Source organism: Trichosurus vulpecula, chromosome X (genome assembly GCF_011100635.1).
Source record: "Trichosurus vulpecula isolate mTriVul1 chromosome X, mTriVul1.pri, whole genome shotgun sequence".
NCBI classification, from domain to species: Eukaryota; Metazoa; Chordata; class Mammalia; order Diprotodontia; family Phalangeridae; genus Trichosurus; species Trichosurus vulpecula.
The window spans coordinates 45,023,169-45,043,638 of NC_050582.1; positions in this window are offsets into that span (position 1 = coordinate 45,023,169).

The following is a 20,470-nucleotide window of genomic DNA, read 5'->3' on the forward strand; positions in this document are numbered from 1 at the left end:
AAAGTATCCACTAAGACTAAAGTCCATGTAATTCTGTTCTGACAGAGACCCCACAAAATGCAGTTTCCAGGAATAGGGGCCTCTCAACTGCTGGATCTACCTCTTGGTGTCAAGCTGCCTCTGATCCCAGGAAGTAATACTTCATTCTATACCACAAATTTAAGTGAAAAGGTAAAATCATTTCCATAAATAATGGTAAATAGGCAGTTTCCTAACCCCTTTCCCTTGCTATTCATTCTAGAGATGATGTGCTAGTCATAGGATGCCTGCCCAGCACGAGCCAAAAAGCAAAATCAGATGTAGTAGTTTGCGGGGGGGGGGGGGGGGGGGGGGGGGGGGGGCGGGGCGGGGCGGGATATCATTCAATGTAGTCAGAGAGGACCATGGCATAGGAAGTATAGCTTCTCAGCCCTCCTTGGTTTCTTTGGCATTTTAGGAAAACTACTTAAGCTCTATTTCCAGTAAAGCCTCCTGTAAACTCATGGCATTCAAAGGATCAGATACAATTAGTGCTTTATTTCTTCAGACCTGATTATTTAATTTAGGTATTATGAAAAATCTTTTCTTCTTCCAGGTAAGAAAAACCAGATTTGAGTCCTACCTCAAACACTCAATGATTTCGTGACCCTTGCATCTTTGTTAGCTATTATTTATCATAGAAGTACTAGCTTTTCTGTCCTGACTTCCTAGTTGCTATCTCTGTGACCTCAGGCAAATCATTTAACTTCTCTGAACCTCAGTTTCCTCATCTATAAAAGGAAGGGATTGGACTAAATAGTAATCATCATTTCTCTAGCACCTTAAAGTTTACAAAGCACTTTTCTCCCAATAAACTGGTAAGGTAAGGAGTTCAAGGCTTATAATCTCAGTTTATCAGGCTCAGGGAGTGAGGCAACTTTCCTGGTATCACAATTAGTAGGCATCTGAGCCAGGATCTGAACCCACATCTGACCCCCAACCCAGCATTCTTTCTACTGTGCTTTTTGGCTCTAAATGAATCGTCTGAGGTCATAGTGAAAGACCTAAAATTAGAAACAAAGGACTCTGATGCTCAGCCCAAGTTCTTCCCACTGGCCCACACTGTGACCCCTAATTTACATTTAGATCCTGATTTGCCATCCGTAGAACACTTGATGTGTACATTATCTTATTTGATCTTCATAATTACCCTGTCAAGGAACAAAAAAAAGGGTCACACATTGGCTGTTCATGATGGTAAGAAAATGGCGGCATGCCAAGAGGTCTTGATTTAAGGTCAATTACAATGAAACTTACGATTGAACAACATGAAATGTCCTCGGTTGCCTCAAACTAGCATGTTGCTGACAAGGATTTAAGAAGTAGCTTGGCTGATGGGAAAGTATACTAAACTTGAAGTCCAAAGACCTGGGTTCAAATTCCAGTTCAGACATTTTCTATGTAACCCTGAGTAAGTCATTTATCCTTTCTGAGTCTCATCTTCATCTGCAAAATAGTAATACAATAATAGAATAATATTACAATATAATACAATAAAATAACAATACAATACCTGTTGTACAGAGTTACTGTAGGGAAGGTACTTTGTAAACTTTAAAGTGCTTTAGAAATGTGAGTTATTTAGAATTCAAAGCGAGGAGTGTCAGGCAACAATGACTGTAAATAAAGTAAGAAGACCTCACTCAGTTCAAGGAAACAAATTATTTCAGTTGACAACTTCAATGAAGCCAATGATTCTAATTTGACGGATTTGTCAATAGCCGCACCATATTGACAGGAAATTAGTTCACTAAATGTGTCTGTCATTAGTCTTAAGCCACAATGTAACCTTGTCACAACCAATGTTTTGAACTAAGGAGAGATCTATCAGCAAATTGGTACATTTATTATTGTTATCTTTCTAAGAGTGACTTGTAATTTATATCAGTTCTTAGTTGTGATTAGACAACAGTTCTCAATTATGTCCCCTTTTTTTCAGTGAAAGTTTGATAGTGAATTGGGGGCTGTTGCCAACCAGTGGGCCAAAAATTCAACTAAGGAAATCTAAAAACAAAGCCAAATGCTTTAGAAATTACAACTTTATCCCACCCCCTTCCTCTTATCCACCTGCCATCACTGGACCCTAACCTTCAGGGTGTCCAGAAAATTAGACGGGCAGGTGAGGGCTGCCCCCTTACTGTATCTTGTACTATGATTGCTGCTGCTGCTGCTGAGCAAGCAAGGGAGAAGAGCCTGAAACATCACTCTGAGCTCATTCCTTCGGTCTTTCCCCCAACAAGGAACTTCTGTGACCTACAGTCACCATCCTGCTAGTGAAAATAACCCCCTGCTAATTTACAAGTGGGACCAGAAAATAAATCATAGCTTTCCTAGAAAGTTAACAGAATGACAGTAGCATTTACATGGTGGTTCTTGCTGTTGCTGTTGTATCATTCACTTGAGGGTTTGATCTTTAGTGGGTGTGTGTGTGTGTGTGTGTGTGTGTGTGTGTGTGAGAGAGAGAGAGACAGAGAGAGAGAGAGAGACAGAGAGAGAGAGAGAGACAGAAGGAAAGAGACAAGAAGAAGAAGAAGAGAGAGAGACAGAGAGAGGAGACAGAAAGACATAGGGACAGAAAAGGAGAGAGATAAAAAAGGAGAAAAGAAGAGAGGAAGAAAGAGACAGACAGACATGGAGAGAGGAGACAGGAGAGACAAGAAAGGAGATAGAAGGAGAGAAAGACAGACATGGAGAGAGAGAGAAGGAGAGAGGGAGGAGACAGAGAGAGAAAGACAGAAAAGGAAAGAGACAGAAGGAGAGAGGCAGAGACAAAGAAGGAGAGAGACAGAAGGAGAAAGAGACCAGGAGGGAGAGAGAGAAATAGAAACAAAGGAGAGAAACAGAGAATGTGAAAGAGAGACAGAAGAAAGAGAGGGAAGGAGAGAGAGAAAGAGAGGAGATAGAGAAGGAGAGAGAAAGAGGAGAGAAAAGACAGAGGGAGAGACAAAGATAGAAAAAGAGAGAATGCGACAGACATATGAAGGAGACAGAAAGGGTGAGTGACAAGAGAGAAGAAAGAGAAGGAGAGACAGAGAAGGAAAAAGAGGAGACAGAGAAGGACAGACAGAAGGGGAAAGAAAGACAGAGACAAAGGAGAGAGATAAAGAGAAAGAGATACAGAGGGAGAGACAAGGAGAGAGACTAGAGAAAGAGAGGAGAGAGACAGTGATGAAAAGAGACAGGAGAGACAGAGAGAGGGAAAGAGAGACAGAAACAGAGAAGGAGACAGAAAAGGAGAGACAGAAGGAGAGAGACAGTGAGAGACAGAGGAGAGAGGAGAGAGACATAAGGAGAGGAGATATATGGAGAGAGACAAAGAGGAAAGACATGGAAGGAAAGAGGAGGGAGACAAAGACAGAGGAGACAAAAGAGGAGACAGTGACAGACATGGTGAGAGATCGAAGGAGAGAGACAGAGATACAGAGACAGAGGTAAATGTGTGTGTGTGAGAGAGAGAGAGAGAGAGAGAGAGAGAGATAAGAGACAGGAGAGACAAACAGAGGAGTGAGACACAAGGAGAGAGAGAAACAGAGAAGGAAAGAGACAGACAGAAAAGGGGAGAGGGAGACAGAGAAGGAGAGAGACAGAAAAAGAGAGTGTACACTTTATTCATGTAAAATACTGCCTATAAGTGGTCCTTCAGTACATGGAATACTAGTGTACTGGTACTAGTGTGAACTCTTTCGCCCCTCTCCTGGCAGCAGGTCTGAAGGATGGGATGAAGATTCCTACTATAGATGAGACTCCAGGGTAAATCTTTGATTCATAACAATGGCATTTGTCTTTTATTCTTTCTGTTTTCATGGACATTGTATTTATGAACCACAGTGGACTCTTTAGGTTATTGTTCATTTTCAGATTATGACGGTATAATAATGGTATCCCTTCATCACTTCCCGCAGTGGTGAGTGAGGCAGAGTGGAGGACGGGAAAGAAGAGGGCAACAATTACCTATGGGTCCTCTTCTGTTCTCTCTCCCTTCTCTCATTTCCCCTTTTCGTCAGTGCTCAGTTTCTTTCTTTTTTAATATCACTGTCTCTACTTTACCTCCAGTAGATCCCTTCCTTGTAAACAAATAAGTAGTCATGCAGAACAAATCACAATGGTGACGTCAGAAATTAATGTCCTTCTCTGTACCTGCAGTCCACCACTTCTCCGAAAGGTGGAAGACAGACTTTACCATCAGGCATGATTGGTTCGCTGCATACATCCGAGTTCTGAGGTCTTCCAGTTGCATGCTTTATTCTCAGTACATGTCATTTCAGTAAAGCTGTTAATTCAAAGTGTCATTTTACTAATCTTCTGTCACTAATATTTTAACTCTGTTTCCAGCTTTTTCAGCCCTCTTATGGTTTTAACCTAAATGATCCTTATGGTCGACTACTAGAAACTAGATACAAAAGCCTGCATGATCCTCATTTAAGTGCCTACTACAAGCGTAAAGATACCTTGAAGCGATTAAAGAAAGAAGGTTACATCACCAGCAATAACAAAGTGGGTTGTCATTTTTTTAGTTGCGTAAATGTTTTATTGACATGGTTGACACTTGACCCTCTGGGCTCACTCGTCTTTTATTCAGTTGGGTAGTAAGTGCTTAGTGAGTGACTACATATTATTACCCTCCAAGGTTTGGGTCAAGAAAAACCAGACAAATCTTGACCTATTGTCTCTGAGATTACTTCATGTTTCTTACATTACCTTTTCTCTTTGGGAATTAGTCTTTCTGTAATCTCAATCAATTAAAGCTAGAAAAGAGTACACATAATGGAGGGAGATAGTTCCAAGGGAAAAAGCTCACCATCTTCAAATATTTGAAGGGCTATTACCAAAAAGAATAATTAGACTTATTCTTCTTGGTCCCTGAGAGCATCACTGAGATCAAAGAGTGGAATGGAAGTGCCAAAGATAGAAGCTTAATTTAAAAAAAAACAACAACTTCTCAACACTTAGAACCATTCTAGAATAGATAGACTGGGCTGCTTTGTGAGTCATTTCGTTCTCCTCACCAGAGGTACTCAGGCTGAGGCTAGATGATTGCTGATTCTGACGGGTGGTTAGATTCAATTTCATTTGATATTTTGTCGAACTAAATTCAGAGAATCTCAAAGTCACACGAGATATCATAGACCATCTAGTCCAATTCATACCTAACAAAATTCTTCTACAACATTGCCAACAAGAGGTCTTCCAGTCTCTGCTTGGAAACTTCCAGTGCAGGGGAGCCTACCTCCTGAAAAAGCACATTGCACTTTTGGGGCAGCAGGAACAAAATCTGCTTCTTGGCAAATTCCTTCCATTGTGACTAATGTTGCCCTTTGGGACCAAACAGGACAAGTCTAGACTCTCTTCTACATGACAACCCATCAAACACTTGAGGATAACTTTCCTATTCCCTCCTAAGCTGTCTCTTCTTCAAGCTAAACATCTCCATTGCCTTAGCTGTTCCACTCACCTGCTCTTCAGCCCCGAAAAGATCCTCAACACCTTTTCAACTTGTCAATTTGGGAGGGTTTTATCCAAGTTTAGAACTTTACATTTGTCACTATCAGATTCCATCTTCTGAGACTTGTCCCATCTTCTAGCATGCTGCCATCTTCCTGAATCCTATCACCTAATGTGTCAGCTCTCCGTCCTAGTTTATGCCATCTGTGCCTTTCTCCAAGTCACTGATAAAGATGTGCAATAACACAGGGCCAAGGGCAGATCCTTGGGACATTCCACTGAAGACTCTAAGTTGACATTAGTCCATCAACAATAACTATTGTTCTCTTTCTTGGTTGAGCAAATCAGTCCCCATTGTAACTTCTATGTCTTCTGAAGAATTAAGTAATCATTAGGGCGCTTTTGGACTAGATGATAGAACATTTAGGTAGATTTGGAATGTATCAGTAGTTCTGCTTTGAATGGAGTTATCTAGCAACAGATTTCTGAAAGTTGAAGTTTTCCCTTTCCCCGCCCTCAATCATTCTAATTTCCTGCCTCTGGGCCAGTTTTCCCAAGGCTTCTCTTCTAACCAACCCACGCCTCCCCTTTTGATCCAGATGACCTTTATTTATTCTACAACCACAATAACACATCATTTGTTTCTCATTCCATTGAACCCCAACCAAATGTACTCCACCATGCTTTCCATCTTGTGTTCCTCACCTAGATATAGCTTCTTCATATGTATTATGACTTGCCCACCCCTTTTATCCATTTTGTTCCTTTTAAGTAAGGTATATTTTAAGTTGTGGCCTAGAAATCCACACCGTTCTCAGACATCTTAGTGAGATGTTCACTCCCCACATCAGCCTTTCTCTTCTGAAATCCCTACTTTCAGTCAGTAGCAATGATGAAAAGTCTAGTCAGGTCCCAAAAATTCTCAGTCTCTTGGCCAGTCTTTCATAGTCCTCCTGGTGACTCTTCCATCAGTCCACAGGGACTCACCAGGGGTGAGAGGGAGCTGTAATTTTGGACAACTCTCCAGAGGACTCTGTTCCATCCAGGATCCATGCCCAGGATTCCTGTCAGCTCAACAGGTAGGCACCTCAGTACTTCTCAGCAGAAGGCCAGGAAGCACCACCAAGCATCACTGCTTGCTGTTTCTTTTTTTTTGTCAGTAATCCATTTATTACTCCTTTTTTTAAAATTTATTTAATTTATTTAATATTTTTCAACATTGATTTTCACAAGAGTTTGAATTACAAATTTTCTCCCCATTTCTAACCTCCCCCCACTCCACGATGGCATATATTCTGGTTGCCCCATTCCCCAGTCAGTCTTCTCTTCTGTCACCCCACTCCCCCCCATCCCCTTTTCCCTTACTGTCTTGTAGGGCAAGATAAATTTCTATGCCCCATTGCCTGTATATCTTATTTCCTAGTTGCATGCAAAAACTTTTTTTGAACATCTGTTTTTAAAACTTTGAGTTCCAAATTCTCTCCCCTCTTCCCTCCCCACCCACCCTCCCTAAGAAGGCAAGCAACTCAACATAGGCCACATGCGTATTATTATGTAAAATCCTTTCACAATACTCATGTTGTGAAAGACTAACTATATTTTGCTCCTTCCTATCCTATCCCCCTTTATTCAGTTTTCTCCCTTGACCCTGTCCCTTTTAGAGAGTGTTTGTTTTTGATTCCCTCCTCCGCCTATCTGCCCTCCCTTCTATCGTCCCCCCTTTTTTATCTCCTTCCTCCTTCTTTCCTGTGGGGTAAGATACGCAATTGAATGTGTATGGTATTCCCTCCTCAGGTCAGATCTGATGAGAGCAAGATTCACTCATTCCCCCTCACCTGCCCCCTCTTCCCTCCCAACAGAACTGCTTTTTCTTGCCACTTTTATATGAGATAATTTACCCCATTCTATCTCTCCCTTTCTCCCTCTCTCACTCAATATATCCCTCTCTCATCCCTTAATTTGATTTTATTTTTTTACATATCATCCCTTCATATCCAACTCACCCTGTGCCATAAATATATATATATATGTATGTATGTATGTATGTATGTATGTATGTATGTATATTCCCTTCAGCTGCCCTAATACTGAGGAATTATACACATCATCTTTCCATGTAGGAATGTAAACAAAATAGTTCAACTTTAGTAAGTCCCTTATGATTTCTCTTTCTTGTTTACCTTTTCATGCTTCTCTTGATTCTTGTGTTTGAAAGTCAAATTTTCTATTCAGCTCTGGTCTTTTCACTGAGAAAGCTTGAAAGTCCTCTATTTTATTGAAAATCCATATTTTGCCTTGGAGCATGATACTCAGTTTTGCTGGGTAGGTTTTAATCCTTGGTTTTAATCCTAGCTCCATTGACCTCAGTAGTATCATATTCCAAGCCCTTTGATCCCTTAATGTAGAAGCTGCTAGATCTTGTGTTATCCTGATTGTGTCTCCACAATACTCAAATACCTTTGAATTTCTATATTTTCTTCTTTAGATTGTATGCACTTTGAGAGAGTTTAATAAATACCGACAATATCTAACGAGCCTCAAATTAGACTTTGAAAGAAACTATATAAGAGAACAAGTAAGTACAACATCTAAATTAATTTTCTCTTGTGTCTTTAAGAAATTCTGCTTGGGAGAGGTTGGAGGGAAAAGGATATGAGTGATCTGCCCCATAGCTGATGAAGTTTATTGTGATATCTCACTCTACTGGTTCTAGCCAATCAATCCTTTCTCTGTTCTCCTTCTTAATTTTCCCCTAAGGTTCTTTCTTTGACTCTTTTCTCTCCATACACTCTCTCTCTTTTGACTTCAACTACGACCTCCCTGTAGCACACTCCCCACTTTCTCCAGCCCTGACCTCTCTTTGGAGCCCCAGAACTTGCTCTCCAGGTGCCTTCATATCTCTCCTCCTATAACTAGATACCAATACAGTTCAAGACAGTTACATAACCATATTTCAATAAAATTGGCTCCTTTGCATTTTATGAATTAAAAAATGCAATTTTGAGAAGGGATAACTTCACCAGGCTGACAGCCAAAGGGGTCTTAACCTTTAAGAAGCCCCGAATTAGACAAATACCAACTAATTCTGCCACCTTCCATGTGGAGTTTGAATTCTATGTTTTCCTAACAGCCTGCTTTTCCTTTCAGCTTTGTGCTACCATTAACCCAGTCTCCTAGATTTGAAAACTTAGGGTAACTTTTGATTTTTCCCTTTTGTTAACCTCTCACATCTGCCTCTTATTCTAGGCCCACTGCTACCACCTTAGTGTAAACCCTGATTGGCATCCACACATACCATTGCAGTAGCCTCCCAACAGGTTTTCCCACCTTCACTCTATCCCCACCTCAAACCATCCTTCACACTACTTCAAGATGGCTTTCTTTGCTGAGATCTGACCATGGCACTCCTCTGCTCCGAACCCTTCAGAAGTTCCATGCCTGCTCCCACCTACAGGTCATTTTCTTGAGGGCCTTTTGTCATCTGGCACTACCCTAGCTTTCCAGCCATACCAGACTAGTAGCTATATTGCGTGTGTATATATATTTGTGTACGTGTGTATATGTGTATGTTTTGTAGATGTATGTGTACATACATGTTTTGTGTGTATATTTGTGTATGTATGTATATGTGTATCTCACACACACACACACACACACACACAAACACACACCTTTTCCCCTTCTAGGGTCAATAAAGTTGGGTGAAAATGAGAGGGGCCGCCCTGTAGTGTGAAAACTGGTCCTAAAGAGCAAAGCATCCCCAGACTGGAGGAATGTCCTAATCTCTTATCCCTTCTCCTGTCCTCCTTCTCTGCCGCTTAGAACTCAATTGAAAGGGATTGGGTTTTCAGCCTGGACAGACCCATTTGGCTTTGGTGTCCTAAGAGACATTATATCCTTTTGGGTCGGTTGGGTCAACATGTATTATGATTGACCCCTTAGCCATAGATGGGGTGCCGTTTTCTCTCTCAAACCCAAATGTAAGTAGGCTCAACCACAAATGGCACATATATCTGTCACACATGAAATTCTTAACCCATCATTCTACTTCCTTTCAGAAAATGCTTGAAAAGCAAGTTACCAGACTCCAGGAACACAGTCAAATCCCAGACAGCAGAGATGCCACGCAGTTCAGAGAATGGCTCTTACAAGAAGGCACACAGTCTATTCAGGACCAAGAGCGCTTAATAAGGCACAGGTAGGACTGCCCTTCACTTGTGTTTCAGATCCATGCTGTGGACAGCATCAACCACAAAAGCCAAACAGGTGTTGGTAACGTATGACTTTGCTAAGTCATAAAACCTTATCTATGTTCATTTCTTTAAAAAGATTTTATTGTGAATTTAATAATCAATAAATTCAAACATGAGAATATATAAAAGGGATGAGAAAGAGGACCGTGTAAGAGTTACCTGTACATTTCTGTTCATTTAAGGAACACAAGCCGACTAACAAGATGGTTAGGGCTAGCACCATTGACTTTGAAATGCTGCCCTGTTAGATGGCTAGCTGACCTTTACTTCCTCATTTGTATTTGTACCCAAAGATATTTAGATATGATCAGCAGGGAGCTGGAGAAGCTTGAGCGGTCTGCTGAAGAACAGCACCTCATCCGGATGAATGAAGAAGAGAAAAGACAGAGGGAGCAAACAAGGAAAAAACTTAGTCTTCGGAAGAAGATTGAAGAGGTGAGAGAAGAGACACTGAAAATAGGGACAAGCTTTCCATTCCCCGCAACAAGTACTGCACATAAGAGCACTGTGATAGGTCCTAGGGAGTGAAAAGAGTAGGTGAGAAGGAAATGGCTCACAGTGGAAAGAGCACTGGCCCTGGAGTCAGAGGACCTGGTTCTAGTTATCCTTCTGCTACTCGCTACCTATGTGACCTTGGGTAAATCATTTCCCTTCCCTGGGCCTCAGTTTCTTCCCCTGTAAAATGAAAGAGTGACACTAGATGGAAGCTGCTGTCCCTTCATCCTGTGATAATCCTGTTCCTGTATGATCCTGTCAACTCGGTCCCTTCCCTCATGGAGCTTATAGTCTAGTAGGGGAATGAGACAAATAATTACAATGTAAAGTGATACATGTTAAATGTGAGATCTGAGGGGAAAGGTCACTAATGGCTTCACAGAGGGAGCGGTATTTGAGTTAGGCTTTAAAGGCTAACCAGTCAGGGAAAGGCTCCCCATAGAGAATGGACAGTGTGAGCAGGCCTGGAGGCAGGGGAACACAGGGCATGCTCATGGGAAGGTGAAGAGGACACTTTGTCTGGAGTGCTAAGTGAGATAATACTGGAAAGAAAAGGGTGGTACCAGATGATGGCCAGGGGTGGAGGGAGGAGTCTTGATGGATGGGATAAAAAGTTGGAACTTTGCCTGGCAGGCACATAAGTAGTCCCAGAAGGGTTTTGAGCAGAATGGCAGCCAGATGGATGCATAAGAATATGGAAAATGGTTTGGAAGGGGGGAAGAGAGACTAAGCAAAACCTGCTAGGCTACTGTGTTAATCAGAGCAAATGATAGTGAAGGTACCCCCATGGGTGCAATGGCAGTGCATCTAGAGAGAGGGGGCAGATGCAAGAGATGCTGGGAGAGGGACCAGGTATGAGTGATGATGCTTGCCATTGGTTTCCTTCTGATCAGCTTCTACTTTGTATTCTTGTATGTGTATTATCTCCCCTCCTAGACTGTGGGGGGCCTCTTTGAGGGCAGAGATGATGCCTTCTTTGCCCATGTATCTCCCCCTGTGCCTAACACAGTCCATTGCACATTGAAGGCATTTATTCAATGTCAGGATTGAATGAATTTTCAAGCACTCTTAGCTTTGTGTCCTCCTCTTTGGAGTTCCTTCCTGAATGTTCCATTTGTCTCCTCCCCCTTCACCTTTTTATTACCATGTGAGGCTATAAAGGCAGGAGACTAGAGTGCAGGAACAACCACAGGCAGAGCACAAGTCTGCTCTACAGATGCACCTCGTAGGGGCTTTCCAAGGTTAGAATGGTCACTTCTACTCTGCTTATCTTCCCAGCTCCCCTGAAATGCAGAGTAATGTCCCATTTTTAAATGGTACTCTTCCTCCCTTTTTTCTAAAATACACATATGAAATGAATGAACAAAAAGCATTCAAGAAGCGCTTACTAGGTGCAAAGCATTGTGCTAATTGTGGTAGATTCAACTCATTGAAAGAACATTGACCATAGGCCCTCCTGGGTGTGGAAGAGAAACACCTTGTAAGGTTTAGAGGTTCAGCCCTACTTGGGCCTGGGCATGGACTCCCTACTGTTGCCAGCTTGTGATAAAAGAGCTGCTTTGGCCCTTAGCCCCTTCAAATGCATCCATACATAGCTGGGCCATTGGGAGGTCCCCAGTGGACAGAAGTGTGGGAGACAGTCTCTCTTCCACATTCACTGGGTGAACTCCTCTGTGCTGAGCTGATATCCTTTAGGTCCAGGCTGTAAATGCCTGCTCCTTTGCCCAGTGAAGGGTGGGGTGGGCAAGGGGAGAACCATATTGAAAAAAACACAGTTGTAGTGAAAAACAAAAGGCCATTTCATACATACATACATACATTTCATCATATAAAAATAAATCATACTCTCTAGGAATGGAAAACAAAGGAGATGTTACTTTTGACCAGAATTGGAGAAGAAGTTAAAAGAGAAGCTCGAATCGAGGAACAACGAAGGAAAAGTCGAGAGGAGAGCGACAGGAAGGTACAGAGGGAATGTTACCTATAACTGTGACTCACTACAGAGAAGTCTCTGCTATTTGTCACAAGCCACCACATCCTTTGGCCGTATGGGCTTGACTAGGGCCTGTTATCCCCATATGGGTGAAATGTGCTGGTGCTCACTCTTTGTCTCTGTGTGTTTCCTTCTGTCTCTCTGTCTTCATCTCTTTCTCCACCCCACCCCCCAGCACCACCCCCTACTGTAAGAGCATTACTTTTGACTTCGTTATGTGTACATGATGTACAATCACAAAAATCTGAAATGTCTAGAGAGAAAATAACACAGCTGCTTTTCTTAGGCCCAGGAGTTTTTGAGAAAAATGTTCTCAATTTTTTCCTCCCAAATATTTCCTTTGGTACTAATATTAGGCTAAAATTTCAGATACTTTGTCTATAAATTCTCATATAAATAATAATTCCCATTTTTAGAGCACTCTAAGGTTTTCAAAGTACTTAACACTTAACAACCCTGTGAATTTGGTAGTAAAAAGCATTATGATCCCCATTTTACAGACATAAAACTGAGGAATAGCGAAGGAAGCAACCAGATCACATGATCAGTTATTAACCATCAAAGCCAAGATTTATACATGGGGCTCCGGAGTCCAAATCTATTATGCTAAATTGCCTGCAAGTAGTATGTGACTTGCCAGTCAATAGATGCCATTCGATAAACAGTAGTAGGAGGCCATCTCCATTCGTTCTGACCTATGTCTTGCCTCTGGACTCAGAAGACCCTGGAGGAGAGAGTAGGGGTGATGACCTTGCACAGCCCTACCTCACTTAGATCCACTTCACTTGCCAGTCAAGACCTCACCCTGCTGATGTCACTGATCCTCTTCCAGAGTGAAGGACAAATGATTAGCAGTGTGCTACTATAAAATATTTCAAGCACTAGGCTAAGAACTGAGGACACAAAGAAAAGGAACAAACAGATGAGGGTGAAGGCTATAGAGTAGCAGCTGGCATTTGTTTAAATTGGGGACTTTTAACCTTTTTGGTGTCATAGTTTCCTTTGGCAGCCTAATGAAACCTAAAGGACTCTTTTTGAGAGCCATGTTTATAATTGCAGAAAGGAAAACATTCAGGGGGACAAAGGATGCAGTTAAAAGTCACTGGAAAAACAAAAGTTCACAGACTGAGGTTAAGAACCCCTGGTTTAAATCATTCCCAGAGCAAAGGAGGAAGGAAAAGGGGAAGACAGCTTGACATGCTCATCTTGCCCTCGCCACCTCCAGAAGCCAATCTCTTCCCAGTCCGTGTCCCCAAGCAACCGTAGAGTACGTGCTCCATTCTGGTGGGACCCTACAAGTATGACCTGGCCCTAAACTTTGCTTAGATCGAAGGGGCCTGGTCTTAGTGTAGCTTTCAATGGATGCTTTACATGATGGACCCAGGCTTGACTACAAATACTATTGCCTTTCCACTAGGAAAGAGCACTGGATTTGGAATAAGAAGACCTCAGTTCGAATCCTAGCTCTCAGATTCCAAAGACCTGATGGCCTTGGTCCAGTCACTTAAGTCCATCAGACCTCAATTTTTCAAATGTAAATTGTTGGAGGAGATAATCCCTAAGAGTATTTCTAGGTTGATTTACTATGATGCCTAGAACTGGTCTAGATTGACCAAGACCATTAACAGTACTGCTTCTTGACCTCCACCCAAGCCATGCCCCCACAGCCTCCACTCATCAGAACTGAACCCATTTTCCCAATGCTGGCCTAGCCTCCAGGGATGGAGCAACATGTTAAAATACATTTGGCTGTTACTTATATTTTTATCCATGTTGAAGCAAAAGGGGAAAACACTTCCCTACCTAGCCAGCAATGCTGCTCTTGGCCTTGCCCTAGGTGGAGTTTTTCGGGCACAAAAGCCTATTGAACAAATACCATCTTTTGACAAAAGGTATTTTGCATCAGAAAATGGAAAATTGACCCTAAAAATGTATTTTCTTACACATTTTAGAAACAAGCACTTCTTGAGAAAAAAATGGCCTATCACTTGCGGAAAATGCAAGGGAATGGCTTAAAAAAAGAAGAACCGGAGAAAACATCATTGGATTATAATAAAGGAGATGGGATGTACTTTGAAAACAATGAGATTACAAGACCAGGTAGCTGAGTGCAAGCTGTTGATCTATTTATCCCTCTGGATCTCTTCCTGGCTCTGAGGCTCATTCTCATTCAGGAGTCTCTCTTACTGTCTCTTCATTTCCTCTGTCTCTCACTTGATCTCTGTCCCTCCTTTCTCCTTCTTTTCATCTTTCCTTCTTTCTGTTCCTCTCTTCCCTCCTTCCTTCCTTCCTTCTCTCTCTCTCCTCTTTGCTCCCACTTTCTCTCCTTCCTTTCCTCCCTCTCTTCCCCCTTCCCATCTTCTTTCTCCTTCCATCCCTCTTTCTCCCTCTCCATCCATCCCTCTCTTACTACATCTCTCTTGCTTCCTGTATCTCTCTCATATTCTCTATGTCTCCTTTTTCTAGTTCTCTCTCACTTTTCTCTTATTCTGTATATCTCTCCTTTTCTTTCTTATTCACTCCTATATTCTGTCTCTCCTCTCTCTCATTCTCTACTTTCTAATTCTCTGTAGCTCTCATTATGTTTCTTCTCTCTTTCCATCCCTTGTTCTGTCTCTCATTCTCTTTCTGTCCTCTTATTCTCTCTCCTGTTCTCTCAATCCCTCTCTTACTCTCTCATTTGCTTTCTCATTCTGTCTCTCCTTTCTCTCCTACACTTTTCTCTCTGATTTTCCGTCTCTCTCTGACTCTCCCTCATCCTGTGTCTCATTCTTTGTCTTGCTCCCTTATTCTCTCTCTGTATTACACTATCTCTTCCTCTCTGTTTCTCAAATTTTCCATCTCTCCCTCCTCTATCTCTCATTCCTTCTCTCCTTCTCTCTTTCACTTTGTCTCTCAACCTGGCTCACTCTCTATCTTTCTTCTGTTCTCTCACTCTCATCAAGTATTTCTCCTTCTGTCTCTCTCATATTCTTTCTCATTCTGTCTCTAATTTTCTCTTTTGTTCTCTTTCAATCTTTACCTCAGTCTCTTTACCTCTCTTATTCTCTTTCTCTCTTTTTCTTCCTGTCTTATCTCTCTCTCTCTCTCTCTCTCTCTCTCTCATTCACTCTCTGTCATGCTCTCTCCTTCTCTTTCTGGCTCTATTTTGCTCTCTCACCACCCCCACCCCATTTCTCTCTCCCCTCCTTCCCCACCCCCCCACCCCCACCATGGGCATGTAGATATAGTGTTCCCTTAGGTATAAAAGGAGACTAGAGAATAGATTACTTGGCCTTCACCATTGTAAAAGAACTTTTCTCATTATCTTTATATAAGCTATTTCACCAAAGAAGAAAAAGAAAAAGAATGAAGGCACCAAAGCTCCTGAACAGAAAACGTCTCGAGGATTTAAAAGTAATTGAAATATCTTGAAAAAGAAATACTAAAATGACCGTGAAGTAGTTTGAGCAAAAGCTGAAGACGTAAATCCTGTTTCCCCTGGTATTCTCTGGTGGTCACCATAGAGCAGCAATGGATGGCCTGTGGAGCTGGACCAGGTCAGGCCTTGGCCTCAGTTACACGCCTCCTGACTCTGCTTCCTGCTATGTATTCGAAGTTTGGGACCTATCTAATACGTCTGGTATACGTAGAGAATACATACACATACACTATAATATATACTATGTAATAATGACAGACACTGACACATATAATGATATACTATAAAATAACATTTTATATATACATATATATGTAATTAGTATAGCATGCATACAGTGCTTTAGTTTACAAAGTGGTTTCACATCCACCACTTATCTCACTGAATTCTTCCAGCTGCCCTGAAAGGCAGGTGGTGCAAATGTCATGTCCATTTCACAAATGATGATACCATGACTCAAAGGAACGATGACTTGTTCAAGGTCACACAGCTAATAAAGTACCTGAGTTGGGATTCCAAGTCTGGTCTCTTGGGTCCCAACTGAAGGCTCTTTTTTAATGCCTCAACCATCCTTCCTTTCCTACTTTTGAGGGAAAGTTTTTGTTTGCATTTATACAAAAGATATGTAACTTGCCAAATAGTTAAAAGAAAATCCTCAATTAAATTTTAAAGACATTACTTTCCTAGGTGGGTAAAAATCTCTTTCACCCATGTTTTGAAAAGAATTTCATATCTTCACTAACTTTATGAGGATTTCATATGGATGTTTTTATTGAGCAATTCGCAGATTTAAAGGGAAGCGCTCAGAATCCTACCATATTTGCAGAGCAGAAACCCATTTACAGAATCAATATAACATTGTCTCCCACAGTGATCCTTTTTGCAAGTGGCATTTGAATACCTATTCAGTAGAATCATAGAACGTTAGATCTGGAGAGGACCTTAGAAGCCTTTCATCTAGCCCACCCCCCTCATGTTGCAGAAGAGGGAACTCTGAGACCTTTGGGTCTGCCCAAGGTCATAGAGGGAAATAGCCAAGCCAAAGTCTCAACCAAGGTCCACCATAACTCAAAACCCAATGGCCTTTTTAAATGTTCATTTAGAAGGAAAAGGACATCTTACTTTTTATTTTGCCCTCTCTGTCATCCTCACTGACCCAGGCCATCCAGTTTATTTCCTACTATTCTCTGTGCTCTGGTCAGCCAGATTTCCTTGCTGTGTGTTAGTTTAACACCATTCTTCCTCCCCTCGGATCCCCAAATCAAATGATGTTAGAGACGTAAGGGACATTGGAGATCATCTAATCCAACTCCATCATTTTACAGAGGCAGACACTGAGCCCGGGGAGGGGCAATGATTTGCCCAGAGTCATACAGCCAGTCAGTAGCCCTGGTAGGAAGCAGAGCCCAACATCATGCTTTCTCTACCACGCTAAGTGGTGATTCTTGTTGGCAAACTGCATAATCCAGGCGGGATCTTATTTTGACTCTCTAGCACTTTATATCTAGAAGTGTCCTTTTGCTCCCTCCCTGCACTGCTACAATTACCTTCTTACTCCACCCTGGGTTGGGCTCCCTATAAGTGATGTAGTGGAACATGGTGTGGTGGAAAGATCACTGGATTTAGTCAGAGGACATGGCTTCCAATCCTGGCTACCATTTACTAGCCATGTGACTTTGGACAGATCACTTAGTCTCTTGACCACAGTTTTCTCATCTATTAAACTTTTCAGGGCGGGAGAAGGCGAGTAGACCAAATGATCTCTAAGGTCCCTTGTAGGTCTAAAGGCTTTGATTTTAGCATAAATGAATCTGAAAGAAATGCACCATTTCTCTGTTCTCTCCTTAGCTGTCATCCTTTGCCACTTCACCATTCTCTGTTCTCAGATTGGAGCTGGGAGAAAAAATCTCATGCAAAAGGCACCTTATCACCCACCTACTTTCTTCTCTTGTTGAACCCTCCTTTCCCTTGGCTCTTCTCCTTTCCACTCTCATCATCAAAACATAGCTGCTGAGTTCTGAGGCTGTCTTAAGACAAACCAGTATAGAGAAGAGCACTGAGCAAAGAGTCAGAAACCAGGGACCAAGATCAGCCCAGTCATCTTGGGCAAGCTGTTCTCTCACTGGGCCCAAGTTTCCTCTTCTGTAACAGTGACAAACTTCCTGAGCTACCTTGCCTCAGTTACCTCATCTGTAAAATGGAAGATGAGAGAAGCATGGCCTACAAGAAAGAATAGTGGATCGAGAATCAGAAGACCCAGGTTCAAGGCTTGCCTCTGCCACTTGTTACCTGTGTGATCTTGGGCAAATCCCATACCTCCTCTGGCCTTCAGTTTCCTCCTCTGTCAAATGAGAGGGTTGGACTCCAGATCTCCAAAACCCCTCCGAACCTAGCACTGAATGATCCTGTTTCACAGGGTTACTATGACAATCTAGTGATATAAGATATGTAAAGTAGATTGTAAACATTAAAGCTTTATGTGTCTGCTAGTGTTTCTAGCATCTTAAGCCCAGAAGAGTCATATTACCAAACTATACTCTTAATAGACACATTAGGATGCTGTACCACACCCAGGGCAGAATTTGGGAAGGAACCTGGCTCAGCCTGATCTTCTCCCTCGTTCCTTTTTTCCTTAGACTAAGTATCAGAAACAGAACGCAGAGTATTTTGCCTTCTGGTAATACCTGTTTTACCAAATCTCTCTTCGACCATAGTTGGACCAATTTCTATAATCAAGCCCCAAGTCCTCCTAAATATAGCAGAATGGTTACTTTCCCATCTTCACATGTTAGTAGGAATCAATGTGAGAAGTAGTATGGCATGGTAAATAGCCAGTTCTTATAGCCAAGAAGACCTCAATGCAAGCCCTGCCTGTCACATATGGACTGGGTGGCAATCTCTCAGTGCTCTAGGCCAGAGCTTCTTAAACTTTTTCCACTCACAGCTGCTTTAGAACTTCTTATACTGTGGGTGTGACCCCATGTGGGGTCGCAACCCACAGTTTAAGAAGTGCTGCTCTAAGCAGCTCTCTAAGACTCAAAAGTGCCAACTTGCATTGGTAGAGTGGGTTCCCTAGACCAGTGAAATCCCAAATGCATGGTCTTATTTCAAACATCCCAGCATCATGCCTTTTAACAACAGAATGACATTGCTAGAATGTGTTCATTCTGTACACCATGACCCAAAGAGCAGATAGTGGAGAAATCACAAAAAAATGCTTCAAGTTGATGATCTCATGCGGGCAGGAATTCCTTCCATTGGTACTCCTTGAACCCTCTGCTCCTCTAGTCAATCTAATGAATGCTTATAAAGGTCTTTCAGACAACTAGAAAAATAATAGAATTTACATTCTCCTTGACTTTCTCTACATTTTGTAATTTGTTGAAATTTTATGGATTTCTCTTTGGTATCTTCAGAGCATGCAGCACCCTCTGTTCAACCCTCTCGTAGTAGTACAAAGAGTGGGACCAAGAAGTCAGCCATGTCTGTGTGTTCACAGGGTGACATTAATGAAGATGATGTTACTGATGCCAAGGTAAGAAGTTTTCAAGTTTCATATATGTTGGTTACATTGCTCTAATCATGTCATTTGTAGGGTAGCTGAAGGGAATATATATATATATATATATATATATATATATGAATATGAAGGGATGACATCTAAAAAAATAAAATCAAATTAAGGGATGAGAGAGGAATATATTGAGAGAGGGAGAAAGGGAGAGATAGAATGGGGTGAATTATCTCACATAAAAGTGGCAAGAAAAAGCAGTTCTGTAGGAAGGGAAGAGGGGACAGGTGAGGGGGAATGAGTGAATCTTGCTCTCATGGGATTTGACTTGAGGAGGGAATAACCTACACACTCAATTGGGGATCTTACCCCACAGGAAAGAAGGAGGAAGGAGATAAAAAAGGGGGGTGATAGAAGGAAGGGCAGATAGGGGGAGGAGGTAATCAAAAGCAAACACTTTTGAAAAGGGACAGGGTCAAGGGAGAAAATTGAATAAAGGGGGACAGGATAGGAGGGAGCAAAATATAGTTAGTCTTTCACAACATGAGTATTGTGGAAGGGTTTTGCATAATGATAAGCATGTGGCCTATGTTGAATTGCTTGCCTTCTTAGGGAGGGTGGGTGGGGAGGGAAGAAGGGAGAGAATTTGGAACTCAAAGTTTTAAAATGGGATGTTCAAAAAAAAAGTTGTTTTTGCATACAACTGGGAAATAAGATATACAGGCAATGGGGCATAGAAATCTATCTTGCCCTACAAGAAAGTAAGGGAAAAGGGAATGGGGGGGAGTGGGGTGACAGAAGGGAGGGCTGACTGGGGAATGGGGCAATCAGAATATATGCCATCTTGGATTGGGAGGAGGGTAGAAATGGGGAGAAGATTTGTAATTCAAAATCTTGTGGAAATCAATGCTGAAAACTAAAAATATTAAATAAATAATAAAAATTTAAAAATCACATCATTTGGCTTTTCAAAATAAAATATCAGCTCCTGATTCTGGTACTCAAGGCCCCCACAATCTGCCTCCAGCCTGCCTCGCCAATTCAGCCCCACAAAGCTCCCCTTTCCTTGGCTCTACCTCCCAGAACCCTGAACTTCCTTCAGGGTCTACCTCTTCCTGAAGCCTTCCCAGTTGCTAATACTGTCTTCGAATTATCATGTATTATTGTTCACAGCTGTCTGTGTCCTTGTATTCTCTCTCCCCTGTCCACTGCCCCTTAAGAATAGGGACAGGGTTTTTTTTCTATCCTTGTATTCCACAAGGCAATGTATAGCAACTGGTGTTTGATAAATGCTTGTTGTATTAAATAAATGTTGTGACCAACCCTGTGAGGTAGGT